Source organism: Lagopus muta, chromosome 1 (assembly GCF_023343835.1).
Source record: "Lagopus muta isolate bLagMut1 chromosome 1, bLagMut1 primary, whole genome shotgun sequence".
Classification (NCBI taxonomy): domain Eukaryota; kingdom Metazoa; phylum Chordata; class Aves; order Galliformes; family Phasianidae; genus Lagopus; species Lagopus muta.
Window position 1 is genome coordinate 91,492,370 of NC_064433.1, and position 26,647 is coordinate 91,519,016.

The window sequence follows — 26,647 nt, forward strand, 5'->3', positions numbered from 1 at the left end:
TGTAGGAACTACAAGATATGTCATGAGCATGCCTCTTTCTGAAGCTTAAATTATTTGATCTTAAAGAGGGAAAGGCCACATTCCAGACAAGCGGCTTTGTCTGTTACAAATGGAACAATGATTGCCAGATGTGAGGTCTGAAGGAAGCAGTAGTTACACACTGCAGACTCTGGCTCCATCCACCCGCACACCCACCAGGCAGCTATCATTTTGGCTAGTCAGAGCTAACGTAAGATTGCACCTGCTATCAATCAAAAAAACTATTGGGCAGCTGGGTCTTTAATTTATAATTTAGGAACGGCAGGTTGTAAAAACCTCACCTTTGCTACACATGAGTATTATCTACATTAGTTCTTCCAGGAAATGTTCCCGAGCACCCTTGTGTCAGTTTTAGCAGCTACACTATGCCAAAGCAGTCAAGGCACTGATTGGCTTTTCCAGGAAACAACCACAAGGGCTGTTTTACCAGCAGTAAAGCTGAAGGGCATGCGGTATCACTGCCACCTGCGGCTGTGATTGCAGAGCATTTGCTGGGAAGACACGCGCGTTTTGTGTACATGCAGGTGGACACACGCCACTGAAGACAGGAATGGGTTATTTTTAGAGCAAGCTGCAGCACAGGTAAGTCTTCTCACACTGCCCCAGTTTCTGTAACCTATTTTGATTGGAAGCATCACACTGACAGAGTCCTTTCACAGGAGATTCATTATTTAGGCCTGAGCCACAGGGTAAAAGAAATCAACCGATCAACAAAAAACGTTATAATCATATCCAGAAGACTTTAACTCTTACCAATTTCTCACTAAAACAGACTCCATACATGCACCTCACTGTTTTGATAGGAAAACCAAACATGAGAAATCAGACATTTAACTCCATAGGACCACATGCATCAATCACTGCTATAGCTGTGGGTAATAAGCGCTAAGTCAGCAAAAGGCACTGCTCCTCCCACAGAGGCAGCCCCCAGCCCCAGCACCCTGCTGCACCTCCTGCACTGCCACCTGGGGAATCAGCAGAAAGGTTTCCCACCGCTGAAGTATCAAGGCAGCACAGAGGTGGAGAAAACAGGGAGTGCTGGCAAGAAGCTAACAAGAAGGAGCAACAGTTACAATCATACCAGTCAGTCCTTTTAGCATAGACCTGTCTTGGAATAATAAACCCCAAATTTAAGAAATTACTCTGAGGAATTTGGAAGAAGGTACTAATAACCCTATAATATCATAACAGGCTAAGTGATAGCAAATAAAAATTATACAGTATTAATGCCTTAGTAATGTACAAACAAGATGCTGCCTGACACAATCACTACAGACTGAGAACCTAAACCTTCAAGGGAAAAAGGGAAAGAGCTGATCTGTGCTGATGTCATCCTGCCATTAACACTCAGGTTATTTCCACCTCCCCCAAGCATTCAGATTCACATTTCTCAAAGCCTCTAAGCCCACTGTTCTGAAAACAGCTCAAATACTCCAGTAAGACATTCCTGCAGGAAGGTGCTAGGGTGTTTCGTCACCCTGCAGTATGAGGGCAACAGCAGGTGAAAAGCACAAGGAGCAGTCAGCATACAGCACTGTCATAATTGCTTTTGTCCAGTCTTGGTCAACAGGTAAGTTAATGTAGCAAGAAAGAAGCAAAGTACTTATGTGCCAGGACGCCATAATCCACAAAAATCCAGCCTCAAACAGTCTGAAAGCTGCTAGCTGACCACTGCTTCTGACTTGAATGAAAATTGTTCCACAGCCTTCTTAGGAAGTTCTCACAGTCATCACTGGAAAAAGAGCAATTTCAGTGTTCAGAAAAAAAATCAGGCTAAGCTCTGCAGCAACACTCTACATTGCACTGACATTTTAATATTGCACCGAGTTGCAGTAACACACTGCATGACCTGTGTTCCATACTGCCTTCACAAACCTTCACCGCAACACAAATTACTATATAGGCAAAGAAAGTTGGCAAGTTCTCTGGGATTAAATTAAGTTAAAGGGAATAATACCAAAAGGCCCCTGTGATGTTGCATTTCTAATAGGCCTCACCACACTAACAAAACACATGAATGGCTGCAAAATTCAAAACCCTGCACTGGTCCACGGGAGCCATGAATAAGGGCAGCCTCCCACCCCATGTGACAGCCTCAAAATGACAAGCCCTTTCTGCCTACTACTCCTCTTCTCTTCTGGATTTTCCCCAGCTTAAATTGAATGCAAATAAACCAGGTGTGGTCCCCAGAGTAGTAATCTCCAGACAGTCCCCACCGAGTTCCCATAGCAACTTGCACAGCTGGCCACTGGAAAGAAGTTGTATCTGCTTCATATTGGCCACAGTGTTTGAACACTCACTGAATGAAACATCAATTATGGCATCTCCTAAAGGAAACATCTACCAAAAAGCACATCCATTTTGCCTTGATTGATACAGAAAAATAAAAGTATGGATATGCTCTGAGTCTAGCAGCCACTCAGCACGTAAAATGAAGTTATTTACAGAACAGGAGCAACGTCTGAAAGGAAACAGCTTTCCTCTTTTTCTGCAATACACTGAAGTTTAACCAACACTTGGAAAGTGCCTATCATTCAATAAATTATAATTAAAAAAAACTTAACTGGAAGGAAATAGAATTCCAAATACAAATCCTTCTGGTCAGTACGTAACTTCCACAAAACAGCATCTCTAACGAGTACTTCTTAGTATTTCTGATTTTAACTCTATTCTGTTTCAGCTTTCCAAGTCTCAGTCTAAAGATGGAGTGACCTTGTAATCCGCACAAAAAAAGTGCACGAGTTTTAAGTAATCTACTACATTCCTTACCTATAGAACTTGTATCCTTAGGACAAGGGGGAATGGTTTTAAACTGAGACAAAAGAGGTTAGGTTAGGTACTAGGAGGAAGTTTTTCACACAGAGGATGGTGACGCACTGGAACAGGTTGCCCAAGGAGGCTGTGGATGCCCCATCCCTGGAGGCATTCAAGGCCAGGCTGGATGTGGCTCTGGGCAGCCTGGTCTGCTGGTTGGTGACCCTGCACACAGCAGGGGGTTGAAACCAGGTGATCGTTGTGGTCCCTTTCAACCCAGGCCATTCCACCATTCTACGATACTACAATTCTACTCATTTCCCAATTCTGTGCCCCACTGGATCAGGATGCCCATGGCCAAATCCAACCCAGCCTTAAACTTCCCAGCTTTTTTCTTCCCACAAATTACAGCTCAAACTTTCTGGGCCAGACAATGTATATGAACACCAACTCCCACTTAATCTGTTCAACATTTTTTTGAGCCTACGTAAACTTCTAGGAGTCATGCTATGACAATGAGTTCCACAACTTAAATACATACTTAAAAACTTGATGTTTTTTAACTGATTGCAAATGTGATCTTTTGTAGCACTACCTCATTTCCTCCAGTTCTTGCACAAAAAGAGACGGTGAATCATATGTCTCTATTCACCTTTCCATAAGGCTTCACTGACTTCTGCCATACTCTATCTTTTCTGGGATGATAATCTTTAGCCTACACAGATGTTGATAAAAGTGTGATTGGCTTACATACGGCGATCTCCAAAGCTCATTTTTTACATCTTTTAAATGCAGGGAGAGAAGAGCTGCACATTACAAAGTATGCAGGACAAAGAAGTACTAATACAGACTTCAGCACAATGCTTTTTTTTCTTATTTTGCTCTGCACTCTGTTAAGTCTGAGCATTGAATTTGCTTTGACTACTGTTAAGCACAAAAATGCAGCAGGTATTTCCATGGAAAAATTGTCACATTAAAGATCTTGCACTAGGAGTGGTATGCATGCCTATCCTACTCTACATAAAATTAGGACTTTGTCATTTTCTCCACTTTCATGAACACTACAGGAGCTTAGTATCATTAAATATCACCACTTGTTTAATTTGGTTTCAATTTGACAGCTTCTTATGAGAGTGAGGGGAAAGAACAGGTAGACAAAAATGGTGCAATCTCCTTTCCTTAAGAAATCTGGCTAAATATAAAAATAACAGTGTGATCCTTATTTCTTTCTGAAGAGCAGGCTACCAATAGAAATAGTACCAGTCATTTCCATTTGTGCTGACTTCAAAATGCCTGTCCTTGTACCTGATCTAATCTTCTATCTTCAAGTGATCTCCGCTTTTCAAGAAGAGCGAGCCAAGCTTACCCAGGAACATTCAGCATGTAATTATGCAAGAGGTCACCATTATGCCAGCTGTTTTATACTAGAATAGACATTTATGTATAAAAGGGAAATGTAAGCAAACGGGAACAGTATAGTGTGCGTACCAGAAGTTAGCTATACATTTTATTCACCCACCAATATACCTATGATATTGTGGATCTGTGAACTTCATGTGTTAGCCCACCTGTGGGGACTACCCTTAATCCAAACTTGAAAGGTGCTCATTTGCTTAAGTAGTTTTAGTTTTCTTCTCTGAATTCCCTTTCAAATTTATTTCCACACTAATCAGCAGCACTTCAAAGAAACAGCTGAGCTGGTGGCATTAAAATGACCAGGAAAACACACAAAGCTTTAACAGGGTGCAACCGCTGAGCAAGTGAAACATGCCATTTAGTGTTAAAAATGATGACTGCAAGCCCACTCGATTGGAGAAAAAAAAAAAATAAATCACAATTCATTAGGGAAAAGGAAAAAAAGGCTTGTATTTGTATTTCCCTATAGGCATGGCATAGTTTGCACTATTTTAACAGGTCCTCTCATGTTTAAAAAAAAAAAAAAAAAAAAAAGGCAAAGAATGGAAAACTCAATTGAAAACTGATCTGCATTACAAACTATAGGTAAGCACAATTTACAGATAAAACTGAGATGGACATACAGAAGATTCAACAAGACCAAGTGTCAGGTGCTGCACTTTTGGCCACAAGAACCCCAGGCAATACTACAGGCTCAGGGCAGTGGCTGGAAGACCGTGTGGAAGAAATGGACCCTGAGATGTTGGTCAACACTTGGCTGAACTTGGCCAGCAGGAGCAAAAAAGCAATCATCCCTCTGTACTCCGCACTGGTGAAGCTGCATCTCAAGTACTTACATTCCATTCTGGGCCCCTCACTACATGAAAGACATTGAGCCCCTGGAGCATCCAGAGAAGGATAAAAAGCTGGTGAGGGGTCTGGAGCATAAGTCTTACGGGGAGCGGCTGAAAGAGCTGGAAGGAGGCTCAGGAGAGACCTTGTCACTCTCTCTACAATGCCTGAAAGGAGGACGTGACAAGGTGGAGTTTGGCCTCTGCCCCCACGCAACTAGCAGTGGGATGAGAGGGAATGGCTTCAAGTTGTGCCAGGGGAGGTTCAGGTTGGGTATTAGGAAACATTCCTGAAGAGTGGTCAGGTGCTTGAACAGAATTGCCCAGGAAGGCGGTGGATTCACTGCCCCTGGAGGTGTTCAGCAAACATTTAGTGGTAGCACTGAGGGACACGGACGGTGGAAAAATATTGGTGGTAGTTGGACTAGATGATCTTGGAGGTCTTTTCCAACCTCGGTGACCCTATGCTTCTATAGCATAAGCTGGAATTCGAGAAGTTAAAAATGCAAGTGACTATTTTGGAAGCGGACATGTCATTTTAAAAGAATTTCAGGTGTTGTAGCACCAGCTACTACTGGTATAACAAAAATATTTAATGTTCAGCATTAAAGAGGAGATTCTCCAAATGCAGTTGCAAATACGCCCACAAATATATACACAATCTCGCTCAGATACATCACTTAAATCAAAAATAAAACAGGTTTTGACAGCTTCAAAAATACAGAAGGACATAGCATTCTGTCCTCTACATTTCTTACTCCTGCTGCAGGTTTCTGTTCATGACAGTTGATGCATGCTGAGGATAAACTTCCAATGATTACAGCATTGTTTAGCCAGATCAGCACTAGCTCAACACATGTAACTTCTTACAGAGCATAAGGGAGGGGGTAGATGGAGGTAAGAAGGTCAGAGGGAACGAGGACTAAAGATATCAGAAGAGTCTTGAAGACAAGTTGATGGAACATATCAAAGATACCATACTGATTAAAACACTTTGAGAGATGGAGCTTTCCTTCCTTAGCTTTAGGTATTTGCTTGATGTCTCTTTTTATAAATACAAGGCACGCTTGAAGACTAAAGTTACCCAGGATCAGTTTCCAGCTGGATTTTGTTACACACCTTTGACTTCCTCATAATGAAGTCCCTTTATGTACTGTGAGTAAGTCGCTGTTTACTTAGTCTAACTTGGTTTATTAACGATTCTGAATTTTAAATTTATTTTAACAGGCTTTTTTTTTTTCCACCTGAGTCCTTCACGACTCTTCTCAGCAAAACACTCATTTTTGTTACCAACTTTCCTAATATTACAAACCTCCTAGTACTACCACTCATGGTGGTACAACAGTCTCAACAGCACTTATACTTCAAGAATTATATATTTGTTATCAAAGCTGCAAGTCTTACTGCAAAAGCTATTTCCAGATTGTAATTTATCACAACTCAATTCATTTTTAGAGTCCCTGTGCTCCAGAGGGCAGGCTCTTCTAAAGGGGAAATCCAAATGTCTTTCACTATACATTTAATAGATAGTGTTCTGGCTAAATTGGCTAATTTCCCAGAAAGACTGGTGAATCTTAGATCTTTGCATCCTCTGAAAACTTCACTCTTTCCATCCTTATTCCTGATCACTGACAGATACTAAAGAATACTTGCTGAAAGACACAGCTAGTAGACATTGACTCTCCATTAACAACTACATTGAGATTTTTCAGTTATCCTGTCCTTAATCCCTTTAGTGTGTGCTACTATTGATTTTGTATCACTTTAATTTGGTAATCAATAAAGCAAGCCACTCTAAATCAAATATATTATAAAAGAGTGTATTTCATCAATACAATTACAAAACAAAGCTTTAATCTTAACAAGAAATGAAAAAGCTTACAGCAAATTCATCTGACAAGGCCTTCTCTCCTACCCCAGAAAATCATATAAATTGATATGAGATTATTTTTATTGACCAAAAATTATCTCGTCACTCAAATAACTGAAACTGGCCTCTAGTTTTGAAATGAACCTGCACATTTCTCATTTTTCACATTATTGACCTGCTCATTTTTCCTATCACCTCTCTGCAGCTTCCTTGGCCATTTAAGATTTACTGAAATGTAACATCAACAAATAACAGAGACTTCTTTCCAGTCATTGCAAATTACTAAATGCAAACTGACTCACGGTGCAGATTTTAGAAATTCAGCTCATACATAACTTCAAACATTCCTTTCCCTCCCTATACTCATTTATTTTGTCTCTGCTTTTAGGAAACACTTTAGACACTCAGAAGCAGATGAGTATCCAATGAGGTTCAAACACTACATTCTAACTCATGACCCCGAGGTTAGTTAGGGGCCTGTATGACTCTTCTCATCAGCAAACAAGATAGCTTACAGTCATGCCAGATGAAATCAGTAAGCTTAACAGAGAGGGGAGGGAACTTCTTCAGAAAACAGGCTAAGAAGTCCGCAAACTTTCTGCTACATTAGGATGTAGGCTCACCCCTGCACTCTTCAGAAAACACCTGCAAACAACAGCTCCACAGGCTGGTCAGTAAACTAACATCTTGCTGCTACCAGAGGAGGGACTGGGGGGTATAAAACTCACTATCGCCCTTTGTTGTTGCTGTTGTTACTCTTCCGTTGGGTTGCTCTGGCCTTATCAGTCCACAGAAGTGTTTAACTAGCACAGGAACTCGCTAAGATAAAAGCAGAGAGTGGGTGGGGGCAGGGAGAAAGAAGAGAGAGCTGCTATGGCAGTTGGCTTTGCCGCAAACTAGCTTGAAAAAGGTAGACTATTGTAGCACCATATGACTACATCAGACAATGTGTTCCAGACCGTGCAGGTACTCCTTACTTGCTAATTGGGACATAACCACTTCAGAGAGCAAAGACAGGATGCTGTTTTAGAAGGAAAGCAGTTAACAAAGTGAGAAAACCATATCTAGGACTCTTGGTCTCTCAAGCTAACAGAAAGGTAACTGAAGACCAGACTTCAGTTGGATTCCTCTGCTTCATTCACAGGAAAAAAAGAAGGGAACACAGAATCATTAAGATTGAAAAAAGACCTCCAAGATCATCTAGTCCAACTGCCCACATACCACCAAAACTGCCACCACCACCATGTTCATAAGCGCCACATCTAAATGTTTCCTGAACGCCTCCAGGGACAGTGATTCCATCACCTCTCCAGGCAGCCTATTCCAATGCCTGACCCCTGTCTTAATATCCAACCTGAACCTCCCTTGGCACAGGTTGAAACCATTACCCCTCATCCTATCGCTGCTACCTGGGAGAAGAGGCTGAGCTCCATCTCACCACAGCCTCCTTTCAGGCAGTTGCAGGGAGTAATAAGGTCACCCCTGAGCCTCCTCCCTCCTCCAGACTCAATAATCCCAGTCCCCCAACCACTTTCCATAACACTTATGCTCCAGACCCCTCACCAGCCTTTTTGCCCTTCTCAGAATACACTCCAAGGTCTCGATGTCTTTCAAGTGGTGAGGGGCCCGAAACTGAACACAGTATTCAAGGTGCGGCATCACCAGAGCTGAGTACAGGTAGAAATCACCTCCCTGCTCCTGTTGGCTACACTATTTCTGATAGAAACCAGGATGCCATTGGCTTTTTTGGCCACTTTGACACACTGCTGTCTCTTGCTCAGCCCAGTGTTAGCTATCGCACCCAGATCACTTCACCCCCCATGCAGCTTTCTAGCCGCTCTGTCCAAAATCTGTAGCACCGCATGGGGCACGCTTTACTTGTTTCTATTTCTATAATTAACTATAATTGGTTTTCAGTAAATGCTTTCTTTTTTAATCTGCAATATCCCTTTAAATAGGGGCATATATGACTTGTCTGTCAAGCAGCTTTTATTGACGTAAAGTTAATACCAAGTAGCAGAGGGACAACTTAAATGAGCCTTCTCTGATTTCGGTCATTTTTATGTTATTAAAGACATTAGCTATCAGTACTTGTATATCTCACTGATCTCTACAGCTCTCAGCAACCACGTGGCTGCAATAGTCAACAACTAGACTCCATGATCTGAAAGCTCCTTCAGTTTCCCTCACAATTCCTCTTTCAATTTTTACTTCATGGTGTGCATTGGAACCTTACAACATTACTTCAATTTACAGCTAATCTGTCCTATCCACCCAATAAATCAGTTTGACTATGAAAGTCTCCTATTTGCCTGTTCTGCTCATTACAGTAACACACGCATCATATTAAGAGCCCCTCTGATTGCTGGTTAGTTCACCCCCCTGCTTTTTAATACAGATTTTCAGTTTAAGATATTAACCACACCTGAAATCAGAAGTACGTTCGCTTCTGTTTTCCCCCACTATTGTAGCTGTGCTGTTAAAATTCCTTAAGTGATGACGTTAATATCAATGACCTCCCCACCACTGATTTTGCCTTTCACGTGCTCTTCCTCACAATTTTCATCATACACCACTACCATAAGCAATCACCCTTGCTATTTCTTCCTCAGGTTTCTAGTCCTATTTTGATTACAGCAGACCCTACCCTTTCTCCAGAAGCTCTCTCATCTGGAAAGAAATCTTGTGTATAGCTAAATTTAAACTTGGCTTCCTGAGCAATCCTTCCAGCTATACATTCACATTCAAATCAACAGGTAACACCTGGTAAAACGGACATTAAAATTGTTGTGAAAAAGCAATTCTAAAACTTGCCTGATGAATACTAGGTACAAGAAACCACACAGCGGACACCCATGGAATAGCCTACTTATTAGAGAAGTTTCTTCCTAATCCCCTTTAGTTAGCACTTTATTTGTTCCCTGTTGTATAATGGTTTTTCAATTCCTTACAAAGGCTTTACAAAGCTTTCATTTAACCTAACATAATGTACTGTAAATGAATAATCCCCTTTTTTTCCTGATCCTGTTAATCTTTTGGCCTCAGCTACATATCACAGCAGTGAGATGCAAATGTTAATTATGCAAGAAGTATAAGATCTGTATTTTGATTTCCATCTGTCCAATACAAGTGCAGCACAAGAGGCAGATAACCGAGTGCTTTCCTATCACCACAGGAACACAATTGCCAGGACCACACCAAGAAGAACATCTCATACTGACTCCCTGAAGCCCCAGTCAAGTAGCTTCTATCCATTAGAGCCTCCTTTATGCCTTTCATTGACTCATAATTTTCACAAGCTCCTGATTATTCTCACTGTATCTCACTCTTCATGAGGACTGAAGAAACATCATTCAATGCAGTCAAGACTCTGAACTTCAGGAGAGAAAGCTTCTGGCTGTTTAATAAATTACTGGACGAGATCTCCTGAGAGACTGTCCTTAGGGACATGGGAACAAAACAGAACTGGCAGTTCTTCAAGGACACCTTTCTGAGAGCACAAGAGCTCTCCGTCCCCCAGCATAAGAAATCAAGCAGAGGAGACAGGATACCAGCATGGCTAAGCAAGGACCTGCCAGTAAAAGTGAGGGAAAAGGAAAAGCACAAGCAGAGGAAGCAAGGATAGATGGCCTGGGAAGAACACAGTGATGCCATCCAGACACGCAGAGACGGTACAGGGAAAGCCAAGGCACAGATGGAATTGAACTTGGTGAGGGACGTGAAAAATAACATGAAGGGATTCCATAGGTACACTGGTCAGAAGAAACAGGCAAAGGAGAGCGTATCCTTTCTGATAAATGACAAGAGGCAGCAAATCTAAGGGTCAGACAACCTGCATCCCAGGGTCGTGAAGGAACTGGCCGATGGTTGCCAAGCCACTCTCTACCATATTTGAAAAGTCATGGCTGTCAAATGAAGACCTCCAGCTGACTGGGAAAAGGGAAACATCACTTCCCTTTTCTAGAAAGGGAGAAAGGAAGACAATTACAGAATCATCTGAGTTGGAAGGGACCTTTAAAGGTCATCTAACCCAATTCCCCTGCAATGATCAGAAACATCTACAGTTAGATCTACAGGGTGCTCAGAGCTCTGAATGCTTCCAGGGATGAAACATTCACCCTCTCTGGGCAACCTGTGTTATTCTAACTTATGTAGTATTTCCCCCTTGACAGCATTATGGATGCAAATTACTCCATCTATTGAATTCATATGAACATAGAAGGAGTTGAAATATTTTATTGATGTGTCAGGGTAGACAACCTTAATTAACAAAGTTGAAGTTGCACCACTCCACCCCCTTTTTCCCATAACTCTTTGGAGTTATATCAGCACTCAACTGACAATTTCTGTACACTCAGTCCCCTAACCTGGATGTCTGTGGCATCAGAGCAATGCAGAACAACAAATTCTACTAATGGTGGAGGCTGAACAAAAACAGTCTAGTTTGCTTTAAATTTTTGTTTAAACCACAGCCTCACAATATATTTAGATTTTATAACCAATTCCATCTAATGGCTGTCTATCACTGAAACAAAGTCCTCATTTTCTTTCCTTTCCCCAGTCAAAACATGACAGATAGCTTTACTTCTCCCCTCACAGTGGCCTTGGAGCTCATCGAAAACAGTCACAAGGATGGAGACTGTATAATGAAAGAGTAAACAGCCAAGAAGTGGTCTGTCCTTTCAGTGGCATCAAACTTAGTCATAGGAGATGTAGAATTCAGGTGGAGTTTGTAGCCTCTTTTCATAGGCAGTAAGCCATCTCACTGCTGAACCCAGCCACTTCAACATTACAAGATTACATCTCTATGTTCTGTTCACTTTCACAGAGAGATTCCAGAGAGGCATATAATTTGCCAGAATGGTAACGTACCAAGCAATGCCAAGAGAAAGCCGCAGCAGAAGCTGCCGCAGCATTAACACATTTTCTAAACTGACTGAAGCCAGCTGAAGTAATGCTCATTTCTTAGAATTACTAGTTAGGTCTTATTGATAAACAGCTGAAAGATAAACATGTTTAAAATTAGATGATATACTGTTATGATTAAAAAAGAAAAAGCCAACCACCCACAAAAGGTTGAGTTTTGTCAACTCTTTCCATCAACAGAGAATGAAAAGACATCCTTGAACTTCTCATGTTACTGGGGTGATTCTACTTTCTGCACCATGGTAGAAAGGAACAAAATAAAGTCCAAACTATACACATATCTACCTTGGGTTGAACTAAGATCTGATGCGTAATATTCTAATGGAGGAAAGAAACAGCAAAGCACTGCTCCATTTCAGAATTTTCCTTAAGCAGTCAGCCTTTTTATATACCATCTTCTTTCAGAACAGAAGCTTTCAAGAAAACGTAGGCAGCTAAACACTGTTTTCACATTTTGGTAAAAAGATGTGCAGAACTTTTTCTACCCAGTGAAACAAAGCAGGACAGAAGTGCTATGAAAACACAGCTAGCGGTAATAAAATTCAGTGGGCAAAAGTTCCTTTCCAACATGTTTGCATCTTGCAGCTGTTTTTTTCTAACTCGATTATAGCTAAAGCAAGAGCTTGTCCCTTTTGCTATCAGACTCCACCTACAAAAAAGCTGTTCTGCATGACCTCATTTCCAGAACAGCTCAAAAAAAAATTGCATCACCCCAGTACAAGAATCCATGCGGCAGAGAAGCCATCCTTTGGCAAGCGTTTCTTTTGGCAACCACATCTTCCAAAACAAATCCAGGCACTCCTGTCCTACTCCCTCAGTTGGCTTGTCGAGCCTCCTAAGGACAAGATTAAAGAATTGATCTAGTTAAAAGTAACTGTACTTTTCACCACATGAAACAAATGTCTAACTGCAAGGTTAGATACTAGGATATTAGGTATAGGTTAGGGAAAAAATTCTCAGAAAGAGTGGTGAGGCATTGGTACAGGCTGTCCAGGGAGATGGCAGTCATGGTCCCTGAAGGTATTCAAGAAAGGCACAGATGTAGCACTGAGTGACATGGTTTAAAGGACACAACTATGATGGGTTGCTGGTTGGACTAGCTGATCTAAAAGGTCTTTTCCAGCCTTAATGATTCTTTGCTTTTAAAGGCATGTTTATACAGGTCTCTTTCCTGCATATATATATATTTATTTTTTAAACATTTGATAAGATTTCTGAATTCTTCTTTTTCATGGGAGCAGTAGCAGAGCTTCTATTTGACCACCTGCTAGGGAATGCCTAAGAACCTAGTTATATCCTTGAGACTTCCATGCCTCTGTCAAACGTGACCAAGTGGACAACAGGTAGAGCAACAGTCAGCATGATCAAATAATCTCTCATTTCTTTGGAAGTCAGACTTAAACGTACACCTATCCCGAAAGTTCTGTCAAACAGTGGTTTAATAGCTCAAGGGCTTTTAGTATCATACCCAAATTAGAGGTTTTATGCAGGTTAACAATAAAAATACATTCCCAAAGAAAGAAAATACGATCTTCTGTCACTACATGTTATTTTCATGCTATGTGCAGAACAGATAAAGGTACAACTGCTCTCTTCTTGAATCTGTTTTTGTTCTCTCCCACTCCATAATATGCTGTGTATGTGATGCTATACTTTCTCATCTTCAACCTGTGAATGGGTCATTCGTTTAAGATCTGCCTTGTTATCCTCACACATACACAGTCTACCAAGCTTAAGGTGTAAGAAAAAAATTCTAGGATTCAAAGTAGGTGCAAAGAATGCAAATGTTTGAAATAAGGACTGAAACAGTACATGCTCTAGGAGGAAAAGCCACAGGGAGCCAGTTTTGCACAAAGGGGAACGCTGTGCTCAAATTAAACAAAATTCTCTGGACACAAGAGTTGACTTCACAGCTCTAGTGGCCTGAAAAGTAGTTTTATTAGATAGCAAAATAACCATTTTCAAGTTCCAGCTTCCATTTCTTGATACTTCCCCACTTTGCCCCATGAAGAAGAGGAAATTTCCACATGCAGTGTTCTTCCAGGTTTCTCCTCAGGAAATTCTTTTAAATTAGGTAAGAGAGTTTCCATCTGTTACTTGGAGCAACGCACCTTTTTAAATACCACATGCTGAAATGCAAAATAAATCATTTTAATTTTAAAGCAGCATTGCCACTTGGAACCTTCACACAAATCAAATAAGCTAAAAATGCGCTGGAGCAACACAAACATTTCCAAAAAGCCTGGACTCCAGTACGGTTTGCATAAATAAGCCTAGCAGGAGTTGAATAGGCAAAGCTGTGCCAGTAGCGCTTTAATATCTGTTTCATGACAGTCGTGTACAATTATTTTCCCGAAAAAGTACTGCTGTAGCCTGCCTTCACTTCATAGGTAACCCTACTCTACATTTTATGCGCCAATAAAAGGCCAAGTGACATTTCCATTGTTTTTCTAGAATTTAGCCTATTTATACACAGCATACTATTAACTTATCAATAGTCAAGATTTCCCTATGAGCAAAAGGCACAGAAGTTACGCTGTTTTTAGTTGTTTAATAGCTAAAATAGGCTGTGACTACCTGAAGTCCCGCTAACTTGACTTTGCTGCTGCCTAGTAAAATTGTTGAGCAGCAGGGGCAAAGATACAAACACCGTATAATACGTTTGTTCTGTATTTGGAAGACTTTAGTTACGTGAGTTGAGTCTTCTTTTTTAATTATAACCGAAGTTTCAAAGGCACCTATGATTTAAGTCACTATTCTAGCCCAGAATAACTTCATTTCTTTAAAAATGAAACTTAATTTAAAAAACATGAACGTCTAAAGCTCTTCCCTTGCTACTATCAGAATATTTCAACAGAGAACAAGATAACTCAGCTAGCACAGAACACAGCCACATACACTTTCTCTAAAAACACGATACCTGTGCACTACAGTCTTCATTGTATTTATTATTTCTCCACCCTTGCCTTGTGTAAACTCCAGCTTGCTATGAACCAAAGACCTTTATAGTTTTAAGTCCCTGGAGATGATGAAAGGTGTTCTCAGCGGAGCAAACTTTCCCAGAGAATTCACATTCTGATTTGAGAGAATTCATTTCTTTAGGCCTTTGGGGAATGCTGCAAGTCACATGTATTTGTTCAAGTCTTTACCTAGCAAGAGCAGAATCTCTCCCAGACTTTGTCAGGTTTGCGCTGATCTTGCAACATCTGGCTGAACATGGATGTACTGTTCTCATCCGCAATACTGTGCATGAAGTAGCTGGAACTTAATCTTTTAAATAACAGTTTTTTCATTCCTTTGAAACAGGATTTTAAGACAAACCTTCAGGGAATACCAAATCAATTATATGGAGTTAAAGACTACTTTAAGCAAGAAATAAATGGCTGATTAGTTTATAACAAAAGCATTCAACCAGAAAGTCACAGTGAGGTAAATGCCAAAAAACTGCAGTGAAACGCAGTGAAGGCATGGGAAACACTCTTAACATTGACCAAAAGGTCATAAAAGGCATTAATAGATACAAAAGGTACCCCAAATGGCACGAAAACAGTTTTACATATTTGAAATGAAATGCTATTTATTGGGAGAAAGACTTAAAAAAATGAAGTAAAAATTACCAAAAAAACAAACAAAAAAAAGGCTGCAGAGGAAGGGAAGACATTCCTGTAAGAGCAACCCTTCCATTTTGCACAGCCACAAACATTTCGAGCACCTACATTATAACTGCTCACATAATTAATTCAGCCTAGCAGTCAGAAACAGCAATACTGAGACGGCCACAGTTCAGCAGTCTATACTTTGCTGCAAGGAAATTCCTCCTGAAGACAGATGCCACCCGGAGGAACAAAACCAGAAAAACAATCCATTGCCTGACCAGAGGCAACGCACTGAGAGATTAGAACTGCAAGGCTCGCCCTCCTCCTGAGACCTGCAGCCTGCGCTTACAGAACAAACCTGCACAGCCAACAGCAGCAGCAATTTTCTGAGCTGAGACAAAGCAAAGCCAAGCTGTGGCTACAAGACAAGCCAAGGAACAAGCAGAACAGCCTCTGAAAGGCTGCACGAAGAAAGCATATGCATCACTGCCAACAGCGAGCACAACCGCAAACACCGTCCTACAGCAGCCTGGGATCACACACACGTTTCAGTGCACACTGGTGACCCTGGAGACAGGAGTTTTACCCACTAACTGATTTACTTATTAAGTGGACTGTCAGCAGTTATTCTGTTTTGGATGCCTACGTCTTCTGCAAAAAGGAAACATTGGGCCATGCCCATAACTCTCTCAGAGAGCTGAGATTTAGACACAAGCAGCCACAAACATGACAGCTTCATTGCCTTTCTACTTACACCATACATTAACACACGTCGAGAAACAAAAATCTATTTGAAACAGTAATTAGTTATGTTAATTAAGCTTTCCAAGAATGGATATTGAAGGCATCCATGTGACTTCAATGTAAAACTGCATTTTGCAGGACTGCTCTCCTCCAGCATGGGGCCTATGCCCAGGAGCAGATGCAGTCACGGAGAACTTCCCAGGGTCTAAAATGAAGATTAGGCATGTTGGTGCATAGGCAGAAGAAAGGATCTAACTTAGAGGGATTATGACAGAAGATCCATCATCTTCTCAGTACAGACTGCTGCATCATGGTAAGCAGAAAAAGGAACGGATCTAATTATAGATTCCATGGCCATCTTTGCTACCGTTCTCATCTCATACTTTTAGTATGAGAATCTAATGTAAGGGTTAATACTCCTAAAGGTGTAAAATCCTGATCTATGAACTTTTTTTTCCCTCAACACAACATTAACTTTTGGCATAAGAGACTTGGTTTCAGACCTCCTTCTTTCTAACGTGGGGACAAGACATGAGAAAATCCACAGGAGATAATTAGGCACCAATTTTACCCTGATGATACCTTTAACAAAGTAAGTCCATGAGAGAGAAGAACTATATCTAGATACCTTTATGGGCTTGCCCTTAGCGCCTCAGTTATTATCTGTGAAAATCCTTCCAGCCTCACAATGACCTACGTAAAAAAGAAAGATATGGACTGATTGCAATCCCAGAACAGAGCAGATTAGCTGGAAACAGTTCTGAGCATACAATAAGTCTTTAAGAATCTTTGCATTCAGACATGCAGCACTAAAAAACTGGAAGGGTAGTGACATCAAATAAATCATAATTGAGCAAGAATAGCTTAAACTGTGTGAGATGAAAATAAAAATAAGCATCAAAAATTAAGAATCACAGTGTGGGGCTTTGTTGCTTTTTGTTCATTTGTTTTGGAACAAACACTTACCACTTATCACTTTAAAACAAAGCATTCGGCCTTCAAAAAAAACAGCTCAGTGGATCAGACACTGGTAATCTAAAGTGGGATGGTTGACTGCACATTACTGTAATTTGGGAGACTCCTTAGACCTTAAAAACATGGTTAAGAACTGTTGAGATCAGATAGTCAAATGACCAGAGGCAAAAGAACCCAAACTGACAAGATTAAGTCAGAACTAGTTTTATCAGTTATGTCTAAAGTCTCCAGAACATGATGCCACTGTCTCCATCTCAAAAAATAAAAACGTGTTGGGATAAGGAGGAGGAAAAAAAGCTACAATAAAATATCTTGACCAAAGTCACAAAGGGAGAAAAGCCACCAGAGCTGGAGACAGAAGCCACCTCTCCCAAGCATGGTAGTCAAGGTGATGAACCTGTCTTAATATTTCTGATAACTCCAAAAACAGGAGCATGTAGAAGGCATTAAAGTGGTAGAGAAGCTTCCTACAGATCAAAGTGACTGAAGACTTGCTCATTGCTGTTTGGAAACTAAACGTTAAATGTTACACTTTGCATGATTAGAATAGTTACAGTTTCAAAGCTCTACCAAGAATGTAGTAAGAAATATTAGCCCTCTGGGAAGGAGTAGATATTGTAACCGACCATTTATCCTAGACTGGCCCTGTCACAACCTCAATGACTAGAAGAAACCAACCCCACATTTCAGCGCTATGATAAGCAAGCCTTTCCCAAATGACTAAGAGTTCAAAATGAAGACAAACTCGAGAAGTTTCTGGTAGCATCAGTGTGAAAGAAAAACTTCACAGGAAGAAGCTACGGATATAGAAAATCCTTTTCTGTCAGTACCAAATACGCAATCTGTAGGGCTGAGTCACATATGGCAGCTTGGCACTAGCACCGAGGAGCACTCAGGATACTACAGACATACAAGAAAATGGAGCTCTTGAAAATGTAACAGGAAAGAGACGACCTTAATTTGAACACAGCCCTTGGAAAAAGCACACAAGAATCCCAATCGTGTTTTAAAAGTCTCTTTCAGAGGGGTTATAGGAGTTTAAGCAAAGCAAAAAAAAAGAAAAACAGCATCAAAAACAGCATGTAGGCTAGAAAGGCGCTCAGTGATGGGATATCCACCCACCAACAGCACCCTGTGATGTCCTCACCGGATCAGGTAAGGCAGCTGCTATTTCAACAGTTGACCCTCTTCCTCTTCCATCCTTGCATTTCCCTATTAGCTTTAAGCGACTTTGTGGTCATGAGGTAAAGACTGCTTGCTGTTCCAGCTGAATAGGATTCTTTTCTTGGAGGGAATGTTTCTGGTGTATCACCTCAGAGGCAGATGATACCAGAAAAGGCAGAAATACACCACCAGTGAAAGAGTAGAGCAGAATCTCTTTAGCGCTGTTAGGCTCAAATCCATCTAAACTCTTACCAGAAAACCCACAGTTCCAACCACTCCCCACTTTCATTAGAGCAGATCTAACTATTTCTTTAGCTGGTTTAAAGATTCATATCTCCACATGCCACATTTCAGTGGTTCCTAAAGCTATGGAACGGATCTCAGCTGAAATCTATTTCTGCAAGTGCCAAAATGGTGATGCCTTCAGAAGGGCTTTGCACCACCACCTTTTGAGAATGATTAGCTTATTTCACAAATAGCAATAGGAGTCTTTTTCACTGTGGACCTCAACCTCCAAGGCTCTAGGTACTACATCTGAAAATTTGCAGCTCAGGTAATCATGCAAAACACCTTTTTTTTTTTTTTTTTTTTTTTAACTTAAAACCTATTACCAAAAGGTTTTATTGTTTTACGGCTTATTTCAAGAAGAATTCAACAGAAAAGGCTGACCTTCAGCAAGTTTGCTGATGATATGAAGTTGGGAGGATTGGCTGACACACCTGAAGGCCGTGCTGCCTTTCAGCGAGACCTGGACAGGCTGGAGAGCTGGGCAGTAAGAAACCGGATGAGGCTTAACAAAAGCAAGAGTAGAGTCTTGCATCTAGGGAGGAATAATTGCATGCACCAGTACAGGTTGGGGGATGACCTGCTGGGGAGGAGCTCTGTGGAAAGGGACCTGGGTGTCCTGGTGGACGACAGGTTGGCCATGAGCCAGCAGTGTGCCCTTGTGGCCAAAAAGGCCAATGGCTTACTGGGGTGCATTAAAAAGAGCGTGGCCAGCAGGTCGAGGGAGGTGATCCTCCCCCTCTACTCTGCCCTGGTAAGGCCTCATCTGGAGTACTGCGTCCAGTTCTGGGCTCCCCAGTACAAAAAAGACAGGGATCTCTTGGAAAGAGTCCAGCGGAGGGCCACGAAGATGGTGAAGGGCCTGGAGCATCTCCCCTATGAGGAAAGGCTGAGTGAGCTGGGTCTGTTCAGCCTTGAGAAAAGAAGACGGAGAGGGGACCTGATGCAGGTCTATAAGTATCTAAGGTATGGGGGGCTGAATGGCGAGGCCAGACTGTTTTCAGCAGTGTGGGGAGACAGGACAAGGGGAAACAGCCAGAAACTGAAGCATAGGAAGTTCCACACAAACGTGCACAAGAACTTCTTTACAGTGAGGGTGACGGAGCACTGGAAGGTTGTGGAGTCTCCTCTGGAGATGTTCAAGACCCGCCTGGACACCTACTTGTGCAACCTGGTGTAGGGAACCTGCTTTGGCAGGGGGGTTGGACTCGATCTCCGGAGATCCCTTCCAACCACTACGATTCTGTGATTCTGTGAAAAGCATCTCTACTATGCATCTGTATGGGAACTGCTGAGTCTCGGCCTGAACCTCTGATTGATCACCTTTGGCAACTCACCTTTGAGTCAGCCAGAGGAGCACAGGTGAAGGCAATTCTCCTGTGCTGCTGGAAGGGGTGCAGCCTGGCTCCACCTCTCCTAGACCTATTTAAGAGCTGGCTACCAGGGGGGAAGGATCTTGTCTGGAGATCCACTCTGCTGGACTTTTGTGAGTGAGCCCAGGATAGGGGTAAGCCTTCTATTTATTCTCTTTTTGTTATCATAGTCTGCTTTGTCAAACTCTCTTGTTTATTTCATAATTATAACATCTTCATATTCATTGATTATACAGCATCATAGGGCTCTGAACAGAAATGACCAAATAAAACTCAAAATTCAGGATACAAGCCTGTTTCATGCAGACATATGCTGAAAAATTTGCAGCGGTCCTCTTCTGGAGTTAAAATATTGGATAGAGAAATAGAGTTCCACCAAAACAGTAATGCTTTTCACATACATGTCATGTGTTCTACAGAACAGAAATGATATAATCTGATGGAATTTGAAAAGCACAAGTTCACTACAAGATGAGGGAAAAAACACTTGTGTTAGTTTCTAAGTATTCCTTCAACACTATCTGTCCCTTATGGTTCACCGCACTGGCAGCATTTACTGATACACAAGTTCCTTTTCATCTTTCTAGAAATTTCAGGTAGTGTTACATTCATATTACCAAGTTACATGACAAAGACCCATCTACATTAAAGATGCCTCCTTTTATGGTACCTACTCCTTTAAGATCAGTGGCTCACAGGCTGCTGTCACTGCTAGTGTGTGAATGAAACTTGGTATGCAGCACAATTCCTAACAAAAAGCACCTCCATACTAGCAACTGGTAATTAACAGTAGTCAGTTGCTGTAGTTGAACCTTGGATGTGACAGCAGCATCTCTCACCCATGCTCTGCTTCTAGCCACTGGTGCAAACAACTATCCTGGCATGGCCAACACCCACATCTCCTGATCAGGAACTGGGAGAGGATCTGCTCCTGGGGTCAAGTCTGAGCTCAGCAAAGAGCACAGTCCTGCAGGTAGATGGAGAGGCAGGGCTTGGCTAGGATTTGTGAGACTGGGAAGCTGACTGCAAGTCCAGCTCCACTACTGAGAACGAGGACATCGGTCAGATGACAACAAGAGAGGCTAGAAGAGAAATGGGTCACAGCGAGGGGGAATGAAATGGCAGAGCACTAGAATGCATCACAGAAAAAGAGAATAGGGGAGAGGAATGACAGAACAAAGGTTTGTTTGCCATTCTCAGGCAGCTACAGCCACTGCCATTAATCGCGGCATCCACACGCATCAGATGTACTCCTGCTACCTACACAGTACTCTACCAGCACACCTGACATTACAGATTTTGCATAAAATGCAGATCAAAACAAACCAAACACACAGTGAAAGTTCATTAAATGCCAGCACTGCTTCTCACCCACACACTCAGCAGAAAGTTAAGTGGGCCAGGTACAAGTGGACAGGGAAGCGAGTTCAACTCCTTTGCAGGGGCAGGGAGCGCGTTCCTGTGTGGGTGTGCAAAACCTTACAACCACGCAGAGCAAAGAAAAATCTGACTAATTACAAACAACATAAATTATACAATTTCTTATGCAACTTGATAATAGGAAAAAAATAAATGAAACTTGCCATGAAAAGTCAGATTTCAAGGTAGATGTTCCTTGCTCTGTAATCTACAAAATAAACCAATTCAAGTCATTGTTATTTCTTTAAGTAGTCTTGTTGATGTTTTCTCCAGAATTACCATGATCCAGAATTACCGAAACAGCACATGCTCACGAAAGAATATAATCCATGAGGCAAGGTGCTAACACCAAGCAGCAGTGTCAAAACCAGAATTAAGATGCTATGACATTTTATTTTAATCATTACCTGTTCAACTGTGTTCCTGAAGCTAGTAAAAACGCTTTTCTGTCAGTGAAAATGCAGAATTAGGAGATCAAAGCAAACATATCAAACCAAGGAGATAACCTTGAAAATTATTTATTTGGGAAGAAGCACGAGTTGGAAGAAGGTGAATTACAAATTCCAGAAAATAATCGTCTGTAAAGTGTAAAGCACACAACTTAGGCATGAATTATGCTATCCCACTGCAATTGTTCTCATCTTTCAAAGCTTTATCGTGAAAATGCCCTTTAAACTATTAGAAATTTCTGTCAAGTATTATAAACTTCAGGTTTAAAGCACAGTGTTTTACACTAATTTAAGTTTTTGAATACACATGCATACCTCTCAATGCTGCTTTTAAGCGTCACTCCATTAAGGAGGGCCTGACAGGTTTCTTTTTGAGACACGTGCTACAAAGTTCACATTTCAATCCATCCAGGTCTGAACCTTAGCTGGTACTTCTCACCAGAACTCTGGAGCAAATAGCTGTCAAAATTATAAACGACAAAAAATAATCCACCAGGAAAGCTCAAGAGGAGATTTCTATACCTTTCAAGTCTCATAGCGTGCATTTCCTCGTAACTGATTAAGTCCTATTTCTCTGTTCTTTTTTTGAAACAAACAGGAAGAAATTGTGAACTTCAATGGAATATGCAAGTGTAGCCAGGACACAGAGACAACATGTTAAGAAGAAAAGAAAACATCTGTATTTCCTTCCCATTCTCTTCCACCTGAAATAAATTCTTTAGCTGCAGTTTGTCTTCTTTTCTGGAAGCATTTACACAGTATCTAATGCTATCCACCACCATGACTACCCCTGGGGCTTTTATGAGGGTGGGAACAATCAGTATAAGAATTACTGGGGACATCAAAGAGACAAAACATTTATTGAAGAGGGAAGAGGAAGAGAGAGTGTGAGGTAACGAGGGTCCTACTGTATTTACCTTATGTGCCAAGCATGCGGACAGCAATAAAAACCATGTAGGGAGCAATTTTGGTCAGAGAAAGAACACGGCAGCCTAATGGGAGGCCTTTGTTCTTCAAAAGGGTCTCCTTTTCCCCTTTTGTGCTTCACTTAATTCATGGCATCTGAGCTGCTCTTGAACTTGACAGACAGAGAGAAGGGGAGGGGGGGGAAAGATGGAGAAAGGGGGAGACAGAGACACAAAGAAAGAAAAAAGAAAAAAGGACTTCAAAGAGTTTTCCTTTGAAAATGCACTCGTGCTATATGCATCGCTGAAGGTTTCGGATTCAAAAAAGGGGCAGAAAACATTTCATATAATTTCATCGTGTGGATAAATTGTCCCGTGCTCTTATTAAGAAAGGTAGAAGGAACGGAACAAAAATATAAAAAAAAAAAACCCTATCTGAACTATGGAATATAAACACAATAGAATTACTCCCCTGGGTGCTCTTTATTTATTTTCATGTTAAATCTTATTCTCGATGGATCCCAATACATTTATCAAAATCTTATCAAAAACCATCTGGTTTCCAGCAGCCACCTGAAAGGCACATATTTTCCAGACAGCCCCATCAGCATTCCCAGCACAGCACCCGGCCAGCAGCAAGAGCAGCAGAGCCAGCGCCATCTGCGGGGCCAGCTCACAGGCCTGGCCACAACGCAGGGCCACCAGCTCCTCCAAACCCGGAGCAATGACAAGCGCTGTCTTACAGAACGTGGTGAGCAGGAGAAAAAACACTAGGGCATGTACGAGGCAGGCTTCCAAGTTTGGTCCCCTCTGCTTTAAATTGGCTGAGCACGCTCCAACAGCGGTTAATATTAGCGCTCGTAATATATTCGGCTTTTCGCCCTCTTTAAATATCCATGCCATAGGCAATACTTATATGAAATAATTCGTAACTGCAGCCTGCACTTTTCTCAAGCATCTTTTTTGTTCTCTCCAGGCCGCCTCCTCCCCTCCGTACTGTGCAGCAGCTACACGGATGCAATTTATATATTCCTCTGTGGATTTTTATCTATGATGTATATACTGAAATTGCTTGCCAATAATATTTGCAATAAAATACGAGATTGCAAAGCGTACTGACACGTGTGTCAATATCACAATAAATTATTAATAGTTAATCACGTGAAGTTAATTCCATGAAAGATTTCTAATGCATAAGGATCTTAAGCTGTCCCTTATTGACAATTACCCTGTCTCCTTACTGATCTACATACTCTGACAACATACATGCACACTATTTCCACAGCAGGCTATTTTCAGACTGCTTTACGGATGCTACTTTCTGCAATAGGCCCTCTTGGTAATACTCTTCTCATCACTTTACTGTTCTGACTTGAAATCTTCTCTCCCTCTGAACAAAACAAGGTACCCAAACTCAAATTCGTTAAGCAAATTTCACAACTTAAAAACAATTCCCTTCCTTTTTCCTAGAATATCATAGAGTTCCCATTTTAAGCACAGCCCCTCTATGATGACCCTGCACGTTGTTTAAAAACCCAGATGCCCAATTAGACCACGCAAACTGTATCAACATGCACACTAACGCACAGTCAAGCAAGGGCCTAGCAGACTGCCAGCACCACCACCGACTCGGCAGAGTTCAGCTGTCACTGCTTCACAGAGAGGTCTCCCCTCTCACACTGCCACTGCTTTTCAAGGCAGGATTCCATGTTATCACTTCAGAACCTGTACTAATTCCTCAGGAGATCAGATATCTATTAGAAATCTTCTGTATATAGGGAAAACAATGAGACTCAAAGTTACCGAATCTAAGGATTAAGCCAAATTTCTCACTCAGTTTACAATTTGTAGCTTCAAGTCCCTTAATATTAAGTCCCTCAATATACCCTTTTTACCCCCTTCTCTGAAAAAGAAAAGGAGCTTTCTACTTCTGTAAAGGACATGGCAGACCAGTTCCAGGTAACCTGAGTCTAAAATCATCGATACTACCTGTAAGGTAAACTGATAAACATCACAGAAAAGAAATGGTAAAAATATAGCTTCTTTATATTAAGCTTGCTTCCTATGATTACCAGTTTTGTTCTATGAAATCATTCTGCTTTAGAAAGTGACCTGGGGGAAGTCCACACGTAGCTACAGAGCCTGCCCTATAAAGCCCACTTTGTAAGCTAGGCAACGTATTTCAGATTACACATACCGAGTGGAAACAAAAAGGATGGAAGAGCTTCCACAGCAATGTAAGTAACTGAAGACTGAAAATATGTTTTGTGCAGCAGGAGTGCCCTTGAGTATTATTTACACTTATAAAACACTCTGAATACTGGCAGCATTACACTCATATGAAGCAGACAGCACTGGAATACTTACAGTGTACTAATTACAGAAATCTGAAGTATTTGAGGCTATAACTAAAGGAACTTTGGGCAACAGTAGAGGCATAGAATTCAAAGTTTCTGCTGCCTTCTCTGGTAACTGGTTTGCTCCCACACTTGTTTCCTTGCAAACAAAGTTTATCTTTGCCACCCAAATATCTCACACATTCCAAAGAGAATTGCAATCACAGGCATTTAAGCTCCTACAGCTGGCGAAGAAAATATGTTTATGACTACAGAGACCAACTTAAATGGATCATTCTGTGAACACTGCCTTGTCTGCTATATTTTCATATATTATGTTTGACTGAATCTTTTCCTGTGCAGGATATTTTTAAGGATAGCTTTAATAACATTAACTCTTAAATGTCTGTAACATGTGCCCACCTTCCTCTGAGAGCACCTCCCTGGGATCTCTCTCATCTCCTTACCTACTTTCATGGAACCTGCAAAACACGTTTTTTAACTACGCTTGCCTTTCTGTCAGATTGGTTGAAAACTACAAAGATTTCAGAAAAACAATCAATGTACAAGAAGCAGACACTACTAAAGACAGAGATAATAAATATCTCCTTAATGCAGTAGAAGATCTGATTTGTATACCTTATTTCATCTTTCTTAAAGCGGTCCTGAAAAACAACATCTGACAAATCTCAGCTAAAAGCAGGATGAAGAACCTTTCAAGTATACAGATAGAAAATAAACAACAGACAACCAACACCTATCATGACACAACAGAGATACAGAACAGTCCAAAAACTTCAGCAGGTTGGTCCTAAACTATAATGCACACCAGGTGCAAAGTACATCTTCTGAATACTTTTGGAGTACACCTAACATTTAACACTTAGTGCAAAAGCAGTGCAGTCACATCCCGTACTTGAATCAGCCATCAAGGAATAGTACACAAAGCAAACCAAATAAAGAACACTGCATTAATCCCAAATACAGAGCATTAAAACAAGTCGTTCATCATGACACTGACTGGAGGCAGCAGTGGTAATATTTTAAAGTTAAAAAGAAGTCTCATCGTTTATTTTCTTAGTGCAGCTTCCAGGCATAAGCTCACTTAGCTTTCATACAGGGAATATGTATATTGTATAAATCACTTCTGTAGAGTCTTCCTCCTCCTGTGATGTGCACAGCAGTCACCCTTCCACTCAGAGGCATTCTATTCTCTAAGCTACTACACGAATTATGGATGTCCTCTCAAACGATTTCCTTCTCTTCGCTGCGCATATCTGTTGGGCATCCTTCAGAGAACATATCCAGAAACCACGTTACCAAAACCAGGTAATTGCTCTGGTATTTGGGGTTTAAAATACATCAACTTAAGGGCTATCTCAGGCCTACAGCAAACAACAAAGCTCCCCACCCACACCACAACCATAAGACCCCTACACTCTCATTCTCTTTTTAAGCTTGAGATCCTTTCCCAGTCAAACCATGAACTCTGGACTTTATGACGCCTACAGAAATCAAACCAGAACTGTAAGCAGTTAGGCAATTTTTTTTTTTTTTCATTCTAAA

At 41.2% G+C, this 26,647-nt stretch overlaps 1 protein-coding gene across 8 annotated transcripts in view; it reads right to left on the bottom strand.

Annotated features, from left to right (window-relative positions):
• POU2F1 (POU class 2 homeobox 1) overlaps window positions 1-26,647 on the bottom strand; it is a 109,879-nt gene that overhangs the window by 58,378 nt on the left and 24,854 nt on the right. Inside the window, exon 1 of one of the 8 annotated variants that reach the window (XM_048930128.1) lies at window positions 22,156-26,647. The exons of the other annotated variants lie outside the window; for them this stretch is intronic. The gene's annotated coding sequence lies outside the window, so the exon portion shown is untranslated. The remainder of the gene's footprint in view (window positions 1-22,155) is intronic. 8 annotated transcript variants of the gene reach the window in all.